This window comes from Rhinatrema bivittatum, chromosome 9 (genome assembly GCF_901001135.1).
Source record: "Rhinatrema bivittatum chromosome 9, aRhiBiv1.1, whole genome shotgun sequence".
NCBI classification, from domain to species: Eukaryota; Metazoa; Chordata; class Amphibia; order Gymnophiona; family Rhinatrematidae; genus Rhinatrema; species Rhinatrema bivittatum.
In genome coordinates this window covers 145,432,668-145,449,099 of record NC_042623.1, presented here as the reverse complement: position 1 = coordinate 145,449,099, position 16,432 = coordinate 145,432,668, and positions in this window count along the sequence as shown.

The window sequence follows — 16,432 nt, the reverse complement described above, 5'->3', positions numbered from 1 at the left end:
TTCCAAAAGAATTCTAGCTTTCGCTTGTGGTAGAGAAATAATGCTTTGTTGATAACATTTTGCTTACGAAATACATTAATACTGTATCTTCTGATTTTGAGAATCCGAGTCCCATCCAGGCTTATGTTCTTGACATAGCCAGGATGGGTTAGTAATGTTCTGAATGCAGAAATGCTTTGCAAACCTTATCATCAGAAAATATCATCTTAAATGTTTATACAGATACTTGAGAATATCAAGGACTGGATCCATGTGCTACAAGCAGAGACCTACCTTAGATATCCTGTGTGATATAGGCAATGGCAGGTGGCACATCAAAGAGTGGAAGGATTCATGCAGAGAATGATAGGATAATCATTAACATTCCAGGCATCCACAATGAGCTCTAGGATTGAATTGATAGATCAGGCCAATAAAGAGGCTTTCTGTCTCTGTCACCTTATCAGTAAGGTCCCCTAGTACAGTTACTCAATCAAACAGGAGGAAACCTTACAAATGGTTTAAAAGAAAATTGAACAGTCATGCAAATTTGAAGGCAGGGAGGATAACTTTCAAAGAACTCCACGAAGCCCCATATACGTGCGTTTATGGGTCCGCATAGATTTACCATATTATTTTACAATCTGAATGGATCCATCTTCACAGATTATAAAATATGTGCATCTATGGCCCAAAACACATGCATGTACATTAGCTATTTGTGAAAATCTTTGTGCCTAAGTATACACACAAAGGGGTAGATTTTTAAAAAATACGCATGATTTTATAACATACTCACCGGTGTGCGCATGTTATAAAATCGGGGGGTGGCGTGCAAAAGGGGGGACACAGTTTAGCTAAATTTGCGCAGCAACACATCGTTGGACTTCCCCAGTTCCCTCCCAGTCTGCTTCAATTAAGGAGCGGCCTGGGAGGGAACTTCCCTACCTCCTACCCTAATCCCCCTTTCCCTTCCCATCTCCTCCCAACCCCCTAAATGTTTCCTACCTTAGGGTGTTTTTTTTTTGTTTTGAAGTTGCTGCTCCTCTGGAGCAGAAATAAATTGCGCGCGCTGGCCAACTGCTAGTGCGCGCTCCCCCGGCACAGTGGCAAATGGCCGCTGTACTGGTGCCTCCAGCCTCACACCCCCCCCCCCGCCCCCAGGCTGCCCCTCTCTACCCCCTGACCCACCCCCTTTTTAGGCCCCAGCACTTACTTACATACTGGGGTATACTCGTGTGGCCGGGCCTGTTTGAAAAGTGGCCCGGTGCGCATAAGGCCCGGCACGTGCGTAAACCCCAGGATTTACGCGCCAGTGTTTTAAAATCCGGCTGATACTTTTCTGAGTATGTGAACTCATGTACACATGCATGTTTTTACATGCACATGCGAACTTTTGATTCTTCCTGGGTGAGCTCATTCCAAGATGGCCCCTCCCCTCAGCAAGACAGTCTACTTTCACCACCAGGTTCATGTCAATGCTAGCGTGCTTGGTAGCTAGGCATGAGCACCTGCTCTTTCCTATCCAGTGGTCAGGGGTAAGGAACTTGTAAGAATTAGGAAGGTGGGTGGGGTTAAGGGGCATGTGGTGGATAGGGAATCGGGATAGAGGATATGGTGTGTTAAGGGTGTGTTTATGGGGGCATGTGGAAGTAGGGGCCATTTGGGGGCTTTTTGGAGGTGGAGGAGAAATGACCTTTTGGGATGGGGAGAGTTGTGGGGGTGAAGGGCAAGCGGGGGGGGGCTATTGTGGGCTTGTGGAATAGCAAGAGGTAACAGGCATATATTGATGCTGAAACTTATTTATATTACATTAATGGTATGACCAATGTACATGTGCTGCTAAAGTATCATACTGAAAGAGTTAAATAAAATGGTAGGGAAGGGGGAGTCCCAGGGTACATTCATGCCCATAGGAGGTGATGAGAAGGGTCAACCAGTGTGCCTCCCCATTCGTTGTGTTTAAGGTTGTTAACTGTCTGCATATATGTTTGTATCTGACTGATGCAACTTAATAAACATATTTAAACATAAAATGGTAGGGAAAAAAGGGACTACTTTAGTCAAAGGTCATAAGTAAAGTAAAGGTCCAGTCATGGATATGTTATTTGTTTTGTTACTGGCCCCCTATTGCAGAGTTGACCAGTGTCCCTATTCTTGAAGGGAGAAAATTACCATAGGTCAGTCTTAATAGTGAACTTACTTCCCAAAGCTGTGTGATATCTGTAATCCTTGATTCTTCCCTTTGAAAGTGCTGCTAGACCCTTAATGCATCAGAATTGGGTCGCCTCCTGCACTGGTCTGCTAACTCGCTCTTGAAACTGGGCACCTTGCCTGCTTTAGGATTGTCCCTGCTGTGATGTAATTTCTGGCCAGGTGACAGTACATCGCATTTACCTGCATGAAGGGAGAGCAAAGAGCCATGAAACAGACTAAAGGCTTCAGAATAAAAATTGGACACATGCAATTCTGGAGGTCACAGAACCAGCAACACTTAACTAAGAACTTTGTATTTCTATTTCTCTGTATAGATTGAGGACCTCAACAAGAAGGCTCAGGAAGTGTGCAGTAAGGAAGGGGAATGGTTGGACCGGTACATGCCAAGCAAAAAGAAGACTGAGGTAAGTTCAATAAATGCCCAACAGAGAAATATCAACATGATCTGTCTTATTTCCTGCTTCCATCACAGGCCCCCGCTATTGCCCTGCCACAGTACAAGACCCTGTCACTGTCTAGAGCTTCAAGAAAACCTCATTCACATTATTTACTGATTGATTTATTTAAAAGATTTAAATGCTGCCTAAACCACAGCTCTAGGCAGTTAACAAAATAAAACATTATCAATAAAAAATAAACAAGAAGTACAAACAAAACCACAACTTATAAAACATAATCTAATGCTCTCCAGTATCCTGCTACAACCATATGTTATTCAAAAGCCTGCTGGAACAACAATATATTTAGTATCTTCCTGAAGACATTGTACACATAGCCAGGCACAGTGACTTTGGATAAAGGTTCTCCATAAAATCGGTGACCATCTGCAGCCTTATGCTACTCAAAAGCTTGCTGAAACAAAAATAATTTTAACATCTTCCTGAAAGATTCTGTACACATAACCAGGAGCAATGCCTCTGGCAAAGAGTTCCACAATACGGGAGCAGCCACTGAAAAAGCTTATTCTTGAGTCTCTGTTTCGGTCGCCGGCCGCAGCAGTCCGCGACCAGGGCCGGCCACTCACCCATGGCGTTGGGTCCTTCCTGGGACAGCCGCAGGAGCCGGCAGCCGCCGCTGAGATCCCTTTCGTGGCTGTGCCGATCCAAGATGGCTTCCGTCCTGCTGACTCCGCCCCCGCTGGACCTCCTAGAGCCGCACGTGCGGCTGCGGAGATGATTTAAAGGGGACATGACAGGAAATGGTCATGGCTCCTCTTCGGGACTTCTTCCTGGTGCCCTGTATTTAAGGCAAGGTCTGCTTCCTGGGGGTCTGCTTCTCAGACCTTGCCTTGGTATCTTGTAGGGATGTGAATCGTTTTTTGACGATTTAAAATATCGTCCGATATATTTTAAATCGTCAAAAATCGTTAGGGCCACGATACAATACCAATTCCCCCAATTTATCGTCAAAAAATCGTAAATCGGGGGAAGGGGGAGGGCAGGAAAACCGGCACACTAAAACCCCCTAAAACCCACCCCCGACCCTTTAAATTAAATCCCCCACCCCCCCGAACCCCCCCCCCCCCAAATGCATTAAATTACCTGGGAGTCCTCCGTAGCGGCGGTCCGTGGCTAAATCGGGGGAAGGGGGAGAGCACGAAAACCGGCACACTAGATCGTGAGGTCTTCAGCCGGCGCCATTTTTCAAAATGGCCACCGCAAAATGGCGGCGGCCATAGATGAAAACGATTCGACGCAAGAGGTCGTTCCGGACCCCCGCTGGACTTTTGGCAAGTCTTGTGGGGGTCAGGAGGCCCCCCCAAGCTGGCCAAAAGTTCCTGGGGGTCCAGTGGGGGTCAAGGAGCGATTTCCTGCCGCAAATCATTTTCCGTACGGAAAATGGCACCGGCCATACGCGTATGGCCGGCGCCATTGTCCGTACGGAAAATGGCGCCGGCAGGAGATCGACTGCAGGAGGTCGTTCAGCGAGGTCCGGAAATCTCGCGAGGGTTCCGGACCTCGCTGAACGACCTCCTGCAGTCGATCTCCTGCCGGCGCCATTTTCCGTACGGAAAACGATTCGCGGCAGGAAATCACTCCTTGACCCCCGCTGGACCCCCAGGAACTTTTGGCCAGCTTGGGGGGGCCTCCTGACCCCCACAAGACTTGCCAAAAGTCCAGCGGGGGTCCGGAACGACCTCTTGCATCGAATCGTTTTCGTCTATGGCCGCCGCCATTTTGCGGCGGCCATTTTGAAAATTGGCGCCGGCTGAAGACCTCACAATCTAGTGTGCCGGTTTTCGTGCTCTCCCCCTTCCCCCGATTTAGCCACGGACCGCCGCTACGGAGGACTCCCAGGTAATTTAATGCATTTGGGGGGGGGGTTCGGGAGGGTGGGGGATTTAATTTAAAGGGTCGGGGGTGGGTTTTAGGGGGTTTTAGTGTGCCGGCTCACGATTTTAACGATTATGATGATACTTTACACACACAAACGGCAACAATACGATTCCCTCCCCCTCCCAGCCGAAATCGATCATTAAGACGATCGAGGACACGATTCACATCTCTAGTATCTTGGTTCTTGGTCCTGTGCCTTGAGTTCTTGGTCCGCTGCATGCTCATCTGGTTCCTTTCGTATTGATCCTGTTCCTGGTCCTCCCCTTGTTGGATGGATTTCCTCTTGCTTCAACCCTTGAACAGGCTTCCGACCATCCTCTGGCTTCAACCCCTGGACCGGCTTCCGACCATTCTTCTGGCTTCGAACCCTAGACCGGCTGCCAACCATCCTCTGGCTTCGACCCCTGGACCGGCTTCCGACCATTCTTCTAGCTTTGACCCCTGGACTGGCTTCCGACCATTCTCCGAAGATCTACACTTGTATCGACTTCGACCTGCTGGAGGCACCAGCTATATGAATTACACAACCTGCTGGAGGTGCCAGCTATCTGGATTACACGACCTGGAGGAGGCGCCTGCATCCAGATCTTCTTCGATCTCCAGGGATCCTTCTAAGTCCCAGCGGCCGGGTTCCTACGGGCTCCTCCTGGGGGAATCGCGAGCTTCCAGGGTGAAGTCTTCATTTCACATCTACATCATCAGGCCTCACCTTCCGATGGTAGGGACCTAAGAGGGTTTACTCTCCTAGGTAGTGCTGACTCCACCTCGGACCAAAGGTCCACTGCCAGAACTATAACAGTCTCAGCTAAATATTCATGGTAGACTAAGGAGACATCCAGGGGAAAGAATGGACACTAAGCATGGACACTGTGAAAAAGAAGAGAGGAGAAGTGAAAATGTCTCACTCCCTCGCCTCCTCTCCCTCCTCTCCCTATCTCATAACACATTGAAATTGTCGGTACAGTGTGCTGCGGCAGTCAAAAAAGCAAACAGAATGTTGGGAATTATTAGAAAGGGAATGGTGAATAAAACGGAAAATGTCATAATGCCTCTGCATCGCTCCATGGTAAGACCGCACCTCGAATACTGTGTACAATTCTGGTCGCTGCATCTCAAAAAAGATATAATTGCGATGGAGAAGGTACAGAGAAGGGATACCAAAATGATAAAGGGAATGGAACAACTCCCCTATGAGGCAAGACTAAAGAGGTTAGGACTTTTCAGCTTGGAGAAGAGATGGCTGAGGGGGGGATATGATAGAGGTGTTTAAAATCATGAGAGGTCTAGAACGGGTAGATGTGAATCAGTTATTTACTCTTTTGGATAATAGAAAGACTAGGGGGCACTCCATGAAGTTAGCATGGGGCACATTTAAAACTAATCGAAGAAAGTTCTTTTTACTCAACGCACAATTAAACTCTGGAATTTGTTGCCAGAGGATGTGGTTAGTGCAGTTAGTATAGCTGTGTTTAAAAAAGGATTGGATAAGTTCTTGGAGGAGAAGTCCATTACCTGCTATTAAGTTCACTTAGAGAATAGCCACTGCCATTAGCAATGGTAACATGGAATAGACTTAGTTTTTGGGTACTTGCCAGGTTCTTATTGCCTGGATTGGCCACTGTTGGAAACAGGATGCTGGGCTTGATGGACCCATGGTCTGACCCAGTATGGCATTTTCTTATGTTCTTATGTTCTTATGAGTCAGTGTGGCAGACTTATATTTAACCTGTGCCTGTGAGAGGTGAGATCCTCGCAGGCACATCATCATCAGTGATCTCACCCCAAACAGGCACAGGAGCAGAACCGCAGTGGCGCAATGATGACATGTCTGCCAGGATACCGCCACCCCCCCATGGGCACAGAAGCAGAAGTGCGGTGGCACATTGAAGACCTGCCCACGAGGGTTCCACCCTCCATGGGCAGAAGAAGACCACAACGGCCTGGTGAAGACTGGCCCATGAGATTACCACCTTGATCTCATTGATTTGTTAGGTGACAGGAGGTGAGGGAGACAGGCTGTGAAAAAGAAGAGAGGAGAAGTGAAAATGTCTCACTCCCTCGCCTCCTCTCCCTATCTCTTAGCTTTCCATCTGCCTCACTCACTCAGCTTCCCTTCCCTTCTAACCTCGTGAGAAGGGAGGGGAGGAAAAGGGAACTGAATTAAATAAGTGGAAGGGAAGGGAGGGGGTTGTGAGGGGAAGTGTGAGTGAGAGGGAAGAAAAGGAAAGGGAAGGAAGAGGAATGACTGAGAGGTAAGGGGATGAGAAAGGAGAGAAGGATTTGAAGGTAAAGTGATCGAGAGGAAAAGTGATGAGGGAAGTAAAGGGAGGAGTAGTGAGAGAGAAAAGGGGTGAATAATGACTGCAGTTCTGCTTATGTACCTGTGAGGGCTAGAATACCTGTAGGCAGGTCATCACTGGGCCACCATTGTTTTGCTCATTTGCCTGCAGGGAGTGGAACCCCACAGGCAGGTCATCACTGCACTACTATGGTGTCAGGCAGCTCTGTTTTGGTGGGCCTGAGTCCAAAGTTGGTGGGCCACAGCCCACAAAGGTTCACCCATGGCTGCACTACTGAACATAACAATCCATCATTATTGCTGTCAGAACAGCTGTAAAGTAAAGTTGCCACAGCAGACCTGAGGGGAACAGTAATCCAGGAGAAAACAAATGTAGATCAGTAAGAAATTGTTGAGATTAGAGCCAGTATGTGTCTAAAGAGGCCTCCTATCAAGCATGTTACTACAATGTTCATATATTCTTAACAATCTTTCTGAGAGTTTTCTCCACAAATAAAAGTGGATATGGGTACAAGATGGCATAAACTACTCCTACTGAGTTTCAATCAGTGAACGACTTAAGAGAATACCGTTGCTTTGAAGTGGGTTATACAATCATTGACAAAGACAAGGATTAGCTAATGCCTGACACTGACCAAAGGGAACATGACTCTGCTCTGGACTAGAACAGGTTAAGACATTAGTCAGAGGCAAATCTGGAGACACTAACATATTACATAAATGAAAGACAAATTGAAGAGGAGACTTAGAAACTGGGTGGGGTGCAAAATACACTAATGTCTATGGATAATGTTTTAAATCTCATAGGTATAGCTCAAAATAGGTACTAGGCACTTTATTGGTAAGTCTGTCAGTGTCAGTTTCAACACAACGAAGAAATAATCAATTATGATTTGCAAAAAGTGCCCATTTAAATGCAGATTTCACCACATGATGAGAGTTATCAGGCATCACAGAGGCTTGGGAAATAAAATCAGAATGTGAGGTACAGATAAAATGAAGCCTGAAAAACTGGTCAAGCTAGGGTGAGAGAACATAATAGAAATTTCATCTTTGTGAGACTTTCCTCACTCCAAATGACGTCAAATCTTCACCAAGGTGTACTGTGCTGTTCGTACGTCTCACTCTACATGAGTAACTGGCCCCTAAACCCTAAAGCACCACCAACACCTCACCTCGGCCCACTAGATGGCACTCCTATAGAGATATAAATACTTGACTAATATGAAGGCCTTGTATATAGGTTTTCTCTCTCTCTCATTATCACAGGGTTTGCTAAGTTTACTGCACCATGTGATACTACTGATGTGAAGTGGTAAGTTACCAGATGGTGCTGTAACTCTAAAATTTCCCTAAACACACCCCTTTTTCTTAACACATTTTGATGAATCTAGGGGATAGCTTGTAGAATGAGATTTTTTACTACTGTTTGAATGTGGGGTTTTTTATGTTTGAATTTTTCAGGACTCCACGATTTCTTACATGCTGATTTACCAGAATAGTGTAGCCAGAGAATTGAATTGCGAAAGGAAAATCACTATGTATTTCTCATAGTAGTGACAATAGCAAGTTCAGTTCTTTCAACGTTTAATAATAATGTGTTATGAGATAACCAGAGTTTTACTGATTCTAATAGGCTGCTTTTGAAAGTTTAACTCCAGGAATGTTGAAAGGGAATGGAGAACTGAATGATGTTGCTAATAATTTTGAGAGGTGTTAGGCATATGTTGAATTGTGTGGGAGAGAGTGATGAGCTCTGAGGGACACCAGATGTTACAGGGATCCATTCTGAGCTACAGTCCCTAAGTTGAATCGGCTTAGACCGATCAGATAAATAAGACTAGAACCAATCCAGCATGGCCCCAGAGATTCCCAAGATGAAGCCTATCATCAAACATATTATAACAAACCGAAGGTACCTGCTGTTCAAAGTTGACAAATTGCAAGTAGATAAATTAGCTACCAGAGAAGATCGAGATGCTGTGATCTGGTTACTCAATGAGTCTGGAAGTGACTGCCTAAAAGCAGCCTCGCTGGCATGGATTCTTGGGCTTGTGATATAGTAGATGGCACAGAGCTAGTAGAGGACGTAGAAATGGGAAGAGCCTTGTCACCTGATGAATCTTGCAAGGATGTATTGAAAGTCATCCATTTTCTGGCAGATAGTGATTGATCTCAATAGGATAATTTTCCAGAGGTGACTGAATCACCTTAACCATAATTCTTCTGACTGTATATTGCTCTGACATTTTATTGATGATGATGTGCCTTTTTGATCTGTCCTTTTGATATTTACTTGTTTTCTGACTGTTATTCCTTTATTTGTTTCCAGAATGTTAGCTCTACCTTGAAACAGCTTATGTGTCAGGGGTTTTTATCACAATCAGCAACTGTTGCAATATATTTTACACACTTTTAAAGATAGATTGCTTTACATTAAATATTGTTCACTAAGGGGGTTATTTAACAAAATGTGATAAGGTGTTTTTGCATGCGTTACGGGCTTATCACATGTGAAAAGCCCTGTTAAAGCATGCGATAGGCCCTTACTGCATGTGAAAACATGTTTAATGCATGCGATAGCACCATATCGGGTGGTGTGATGCAAATTCAGAAAACAGGAGGAGTTAGGGGTGGAGAGTGGGCTGGGTTAGCCTGTCTTGTGAAGCCTGGCCATAATGCCATCCCCATAGGTAGGTATTTGTATCCCTATGGTAGGCCCACCTAGTAACTCGAGGTGGGATTTAGGTATGAGTGTAGGGTGTTAGGGGCCACTTTGACATTCTACGTGACACTTACGAACAGAACAGTGGTCTCTTGTGAAGATTTGATGACCTTCGGAGTGAGGAAACTCACTCCAAGATGAGATTTGGGCAATGCTCTCTCCACCTAGCTTGATGGACTACATCAAGCTAGGTTCTCTCCACCTATGCAAATTCAGAAAACAGGAGGAGTTAGGGGTGGAGAGTGGGCTGGGTTAGCCTGTCTGTGAAGCCTGGCCATAATGCCATCCCCATAGGTAGGTATTTGTATCCCTATGGTAGGCCCACCTAGTAACTCGAGGTGGGATTTAGGTATGAGTGTAGGGGGTTAGGGGCCACTTTGACATTCTACGTGACACTTACGAACAGAACAGTGGTCTCTTGTGAAGATTTGATGACCTTCGGAGTGAGGAAACTCACTCCAAGATGAGATTTGGGCAATGCTCTTTCCACCTAGCTTGATGGACTACATCAAGCTAGGTTCTCTCCACCTAGCTTGATGTAGTCCATCAAGCTAGGTGGAGAGAACATTGCCCAAATCTCATCTTGGAGTGAGTTTCCTCACTCCGAAGGTCATCAAATCTTCACAAGAGACCACTGTTCTGTTCGTACGTGTCACGTAGAATGTCAAAGTGGCCCCTAACCCCCTACACTCATACCTAAACCCCACCTCGAGTTACTAGGTGGGCCTACCATAGGGATACAAATACCTACCTATGGGGATAGCATTATGGCCAGGCTTGCTCTCTCTCTCTCTCTCTCTCTCTCTCTCTCTCTCTCTCTCTCTCTCTCTCCCTCTCCCTCTCCCTCTCCCTCCCTCCCTTTCTCTCTCTCTCTCCCTCATAAAAATGGTCCACCCAGTGGTCATATGCAGGAAATACAATAGGTCTGACACCTATCACAATGTGCACTAACTTAGCTCTTCACATAGGGCCTCATTTTCCAAGCACTTTACCGCATGCGATAAATTCGCAAATCACGTTAACAGCTGTTAACACGATTTACAAATGCAAATTAGTAATTTGGTATTCAGGGGGCGGAGTTGGGGCGGAGCATATGTAAAGCGGGAACCTGTTTATCGTGTGCGGCGAAACAGCCGAAGTGTTAGCGCGGCTGCTAGCGCGGCTAATAACTACAACCTCAAATTTGCGTTATGGACTGCGCTACAGGCCAGAAAAGGATTATCGCCATCGCCGCACGCGATGTTTCCCCACTGCACGAAAGAAGCCTCATTTGCATTGGTAACGCCCCCTAATGCGTTACCAATGCGATATTGGAAAATGAGGCCCATAGGTAGTTAGCACAAATTGCAATAAACTGAATTTTTGCATAAACCACGCCCCTTTTGCAATCGCATGCGGTACTTACCGCATTTTGATAAATCCAGGCCTAAGTTTTGGCTAATGTATTTTCATCAAGAAAAATAGCAATCATGTTTACAATTCCTTGCCTTTATACATTAATTACTGTTTGGCTTCTTTTTCCTTTTGCTGTTCACTATACTTCCTAAGAATCAATTTTCATCTCAGTTCAATAATATGCTAGCTAGAAAGGGCACAAGGGATATATTTAGGATTTTAGTGCTCATAGACAGGTGAGGAGGGTAAAGACCCCTTGGAGATTGGAGAGCTGAGGAAGTAAATGTCCCCATGGCACCCATTGTAATGGTTCCAGTTCATAATTGTAAAGCAAGAAGGAAGCAAACTCCTCTTGGGTCCAGGGTATTTGACACCTTCAAAATTTGTTATGCTAGGGCAGTTCCAGGACCACTTTTTTTCTAAACCAGGGCAGATATTAGCAATTATGCTCCCTTCTCCCCAATTTACCAGCTGTGCTCTCTCCTTTAGTCTAAGCCCTTCAAAACTACCATGAACATTACTATTATTAACAATATTTTTATTTTATTATAAAGTCAATAATTCAAATGCATAATCACTGCGATATTTTATGCAAAAAAACACTTTCCCTGTGTAATGTTATTGGTTTTTACAAAAAAAATTATAAAACATAATGCATGCTACCCTTACCTAAAAACCATTAGGGATACCCTTTAAGAACAGTAAATTGTTGGTGGATTGGATTTGAGGCTTTTGAAGTTTGAAAAGAATTTTGTCTTAAGACTGTATCCTTCGACGTCGGCAACAATATTTGCTGAGATTGCCTTCATACTAATTGAAATAGAAGATTACAGTTTGTCTTTTCTCTTATGTGCCCAACTGACAAATGTAGCAAGTTAAGTATAGCTTCCCTTTATGATAACATTGTTTCCCGGATATTCTCTATAAAGTTAAATTGTTATTTGAAATTGTATGGAGTGTAGTATGTATGTGGTGTATGAATGTGGGGTGGTGTGATGTTCTTAAAGGGTATTCTTAATGTTTTTTAGGTAAGAGTAGCATGTATTATGTTTTATAACATTTTTTGTAAAAAAATAAAAAAAAACAATAACATTATATAGGGAAAGTATTTTTCAAATTAGATATCACAGTGATTATGCATTAATAGTATTTGAATAATTGTCTTTATAATAAAATACATATATTGTTAATAATAGTACTGTTCATGGTAGTTTTGAAGGGCTTAGGCCAGTGCTTGAACAGATCATGGTGGTCATTGGTTTGTTTTGTAGTGTCTCTCTTCTTTGGTGCCAGAAGCACAATTCTCCCTTTGGTGATGGCAGCTCCAACATAGCATAAAAATTAAAGTCCTGGGTAGGAAATTTCATAAATTAATAACCAACAAACCTTCCCTCAAAATGCACAAAATATTGAACTAGGAATAACCAATTGTTACATCCAACAAACATTTATATATTTAAATATTTTAGTGGAGAAGCATAAACATGTCAACAGGCCAAACACTGCAATATTTCTGCTACTTTCATATTTGCTTAATCATCAGTTCATGCCTCCTATCACCTTTAAATTTTTAGTTTAGTGATTTTGTGAAACTTGAAGTGAAACATCAAAAATAACCCATAAAAACAGCTTATCTTGAGATTTGCAGAAGTGAGTGCTTAATTAAATCTCCATAATCACGGTGAGTTGAAAGAAGAAGAACAAAAGCAACGCGGTTCGCATTTCGGAAGCAACATGCTTCTTACCTCAGGAAATGGTCTCTTCCTTCTCTCCAATTACAAAACTGGCATCCATAAGATTTCATCAAACAAAAAACTTTTTTACTGGCATAACCTTCCTAATAAAAAAAACGCTCCATGTGAACGCTCCATGAAAATCACCTCACCATCACATTCTTAGCACTCAATGCATTGAAGTAGTGTCTGACATCATAAAGTGTGACATTTCCTAGTTCATTTAAAGAAAAGGGGATGCAGGATAAACAAATCATTAGTTTAATTTCACAGTCCACATTTGCCAGTGTCAAAAATAATGTAACAAATTACCACTATGTAGACCTTATCCTCAAAATTCAAAAATCAAAGCAGCGAATACCAGTCAATTTCTAAATTTAAACCCAAAGGAGATACAGTTTTCAATGTGAATATCCAATATTGTTCATGTTTATTCAGGATCGCTAACCAATCCCCATCACGGCTATTAGCTGGAAATCAATCTATAACCAGCCAAATTATTTGGCTAAACAAATGACTATTTTCCATACAATGCTGTATCATTGGAGTGGATTTTTTAGGTTGTTAAGCAGCTTCGATATTCATTCAATCGTTGTCTAATAGGTCGTTTTGTACATCCCACATATAACAAATCGCATGGTTATATCAAAACATATATCACCCACGAGGATGCACATGATATTTGGTATTGTAAATCGATTCTAAAACCCGTGCTTGGTGCAACCCATTGATCACAAACAATGGTATTAATACAATGAGTGCAATTTCCACAAGATGAATGACCCTTGATCAGAGGATCAGAACTATATTAGGCAATAATGCCTTAGTGACATTCTCCTTGATGTTACTGCTCCGTGAAAATGAAAAACACAGATTCTCTTTGAAAATAACATGCCACTGTAAGATGTGCCAATATTTCCTGATGATCAATATAATTTGATGTGACCTCTCAGAATACCACATAATATACTTCAAATGATTGTCATGATCACATCCCTGATACTGAAGCAAAAGATATCTATTGACATATAATGCCCATTTATATGCTTTTCAGATCACCATCCAAGGATATCCACATTATAGAAATCTTTATTTTTATTAATTTATTTAAGGTTTTTATATACCGGCATTCATGATAAAATTCACATCATGCTGGTTTACAATAAAACAGTGGTGCATAAAAAGAAAAAACAAACATGAACTGTAGTGCGGAAGAAAGCAGTTACAAAAAACAGGGATGCTTAAACTGGGAGCGGAAGGAAAAAAGAAAAGGTTGAAAGCATTTGAAATATTTACAACGTACAGTTAATTGTGCTGGTTGTGTTATAGAACTTGAAATTGAGGGACATTAGCTGGAGTCCGGGAAAGCTTGTTTAAAGAGCCAAGTCTTAAGTCTCTTCATGAAGGTTGGGAGGCAGGGTTCCTGTCTTAGGTCGGGGGGGATGGAATTCCATAATGGGGGACCGGCTGTAGAGAGGGCCCGATCCCTCAAGGTAATGTGTCTAGTTGCTTTGGTTGGAGGAACCTGGAGTGATCCTCTATATGCATCTCTGGTAGGTCTTGAAGAATTGTGTAAGAGGAGAGGTATTTGCAGGTCGATAGAAGTATGTTGATGAATGAATCTTTTCATATCTGTCACTTACTTTTTAAAGTCATTGGTATTAGTACGTAATCTACGAAGACGCAGAAATTGGCTGATGGGTAAACTCTTTCGTCACAGATGGAAGCTTTCATATCTTAAAAGATTGTTTCGTTCTGCTGGTTTCCGATATATAGATATAACAATTTTGCCCAATTTTATAGAAACCTTGATATCTAAATGTTATGGATGCCATTAGCTCCAGCATAGCATCACTCTCCTGCTCCCCCCCCCCTCAACTCTTTGCCCAGCAGCATCCAGTCCTCTTTTTTCTTCACCCCACCACTCCTTGCCCAGCAGCACCCAACCCCCTTTCTTTGGCTCCCTCAACATCATCTCCCACACAGCAGCACCCTGTCCTCTTTCCTGTAGCTTCTATCACCACCACCACCACCACCCAGCCTATCAACCCCACCCCCACCCTCTCTCTCTCTTTCTCTCCTCCATCCCTCCTATTCCATCCCCACTACTCTTCCTAGGTTCTCCACAATCTCACTTTGCTGAAGGTCTTCAGGCCACAGCAGTAGTTGCAGGAATAACATCTGTCAACAAAATCAGCCTATGGCCTGTGAGCCAGCATGTGTTCATAGACTCTACAGTTGTCTCACCCCCTCCTACCACATGGATACTTGTTAAGGAAAGCCAAGCAAGTGGCAGGGCCACCACAGGGCCTAGGAGGGCAAGCTGGTTCACAGGTCTCACACTGATTATTTCTTCCATTGCTGCTGCTGGGTATCTGTGATGACATCCTCTTGGGTATGATACCCAGGGCAGGTGCCAAATTTATACTGCACTCTAGTCCTGGAACTACCTTAGGCAGTTGCCTATGTTGCCTATTCTTAAATCCATATCTTCCATCTATACTAATACATTTGACTGGATTGAACAGTCTTGATCTTTGATTAAATTAACAGGTCTAGAATTTTGGGGACAACTATTTAAAGGTAATATGATAGAGTAATTACACGGAGAATGTAGCATATATTGAGCCTATCTTCACACATTAAAATGACTGAGATAGCACAAATTTGAAACTAATGACCATCATCAAAATTGAATCCTTGTCAATGGTATTATTACTCACAAGTTTCAAACTTATGCTAATAAACCATTTTTCTGTATACAAGAGTGTAAATAGCATTTTCACAGGTGCATATGAAAAGATTTGTACCTCCAGGGTGATGAGTGGTGCATCATTAGTAGATTATTCAGGTTACAATATTAATGCTATAGGAAATTGGAGTGGAGGAGTAGCCTAGTGATTAGAGCAGTGAGCCTCGACCCAGCAAACTCAACATTTACATCCCACTCTCACTCCTTGTGACCTTGAGTAAGTCACTTTACTCTTCATTGCATCAGGTACAAAATTAGATTGTAAACCCTGTGGAGATAGGGAAATACCTATAGTACTAGAATGTAATCTGCTATGATGTATGCTGAGAAGTGCCAAAAAGTAGAATACAAACAAATCTAAAATAAATATAATTTTGGCCAAAATTTCAGGAGCTTATGCTATTTGCTTACCTATGCCCCCTAGTCTTTCAGATAATAGAAAGACTAGGGGGGCACTCCATGAAGTTAGCATGTGGCACATTTAAAACTAATCGTAGAAAGTTCTTCTTCACTCAACGCACAATTAAACTCTGGAATTTGTTGCCAGAGGATGTGGTTAGTGCAGTTAGTATAGCTGTGTTTAAAAAAGGATTGGATAAGTTCTTGGAGGAGAAGACCATTAACTGCTATTAATTAAGTTGACTTAGAAAATAGCCACTGCTATTACTAGCCAGGTTCTTATGGCTTGGATTGGCCACTGTTGGAGACAGGATGCTGGGCTTGATGGACCCTTGGTCTGACCCAGTATGGCATGTTGTTATGTTCTTATGTGCTCTTATCTACAATATTTCAAAAGTAATTTCAAACCAGTTGTAACATATTTTATATTTACATCTGAAAAGTTTGCAGCATATGAATCATATGTGATATAATCTCTTGTTTTTTAGTACCTTGCATTTAGTTTACTATCTGAAGTGAAGACCTGAATTATTTTCTTTTTCCTTTGGCTGACAAATTCCTTCTGTTCCTTTGTATTTCTAGCTAAATTGGATCCAG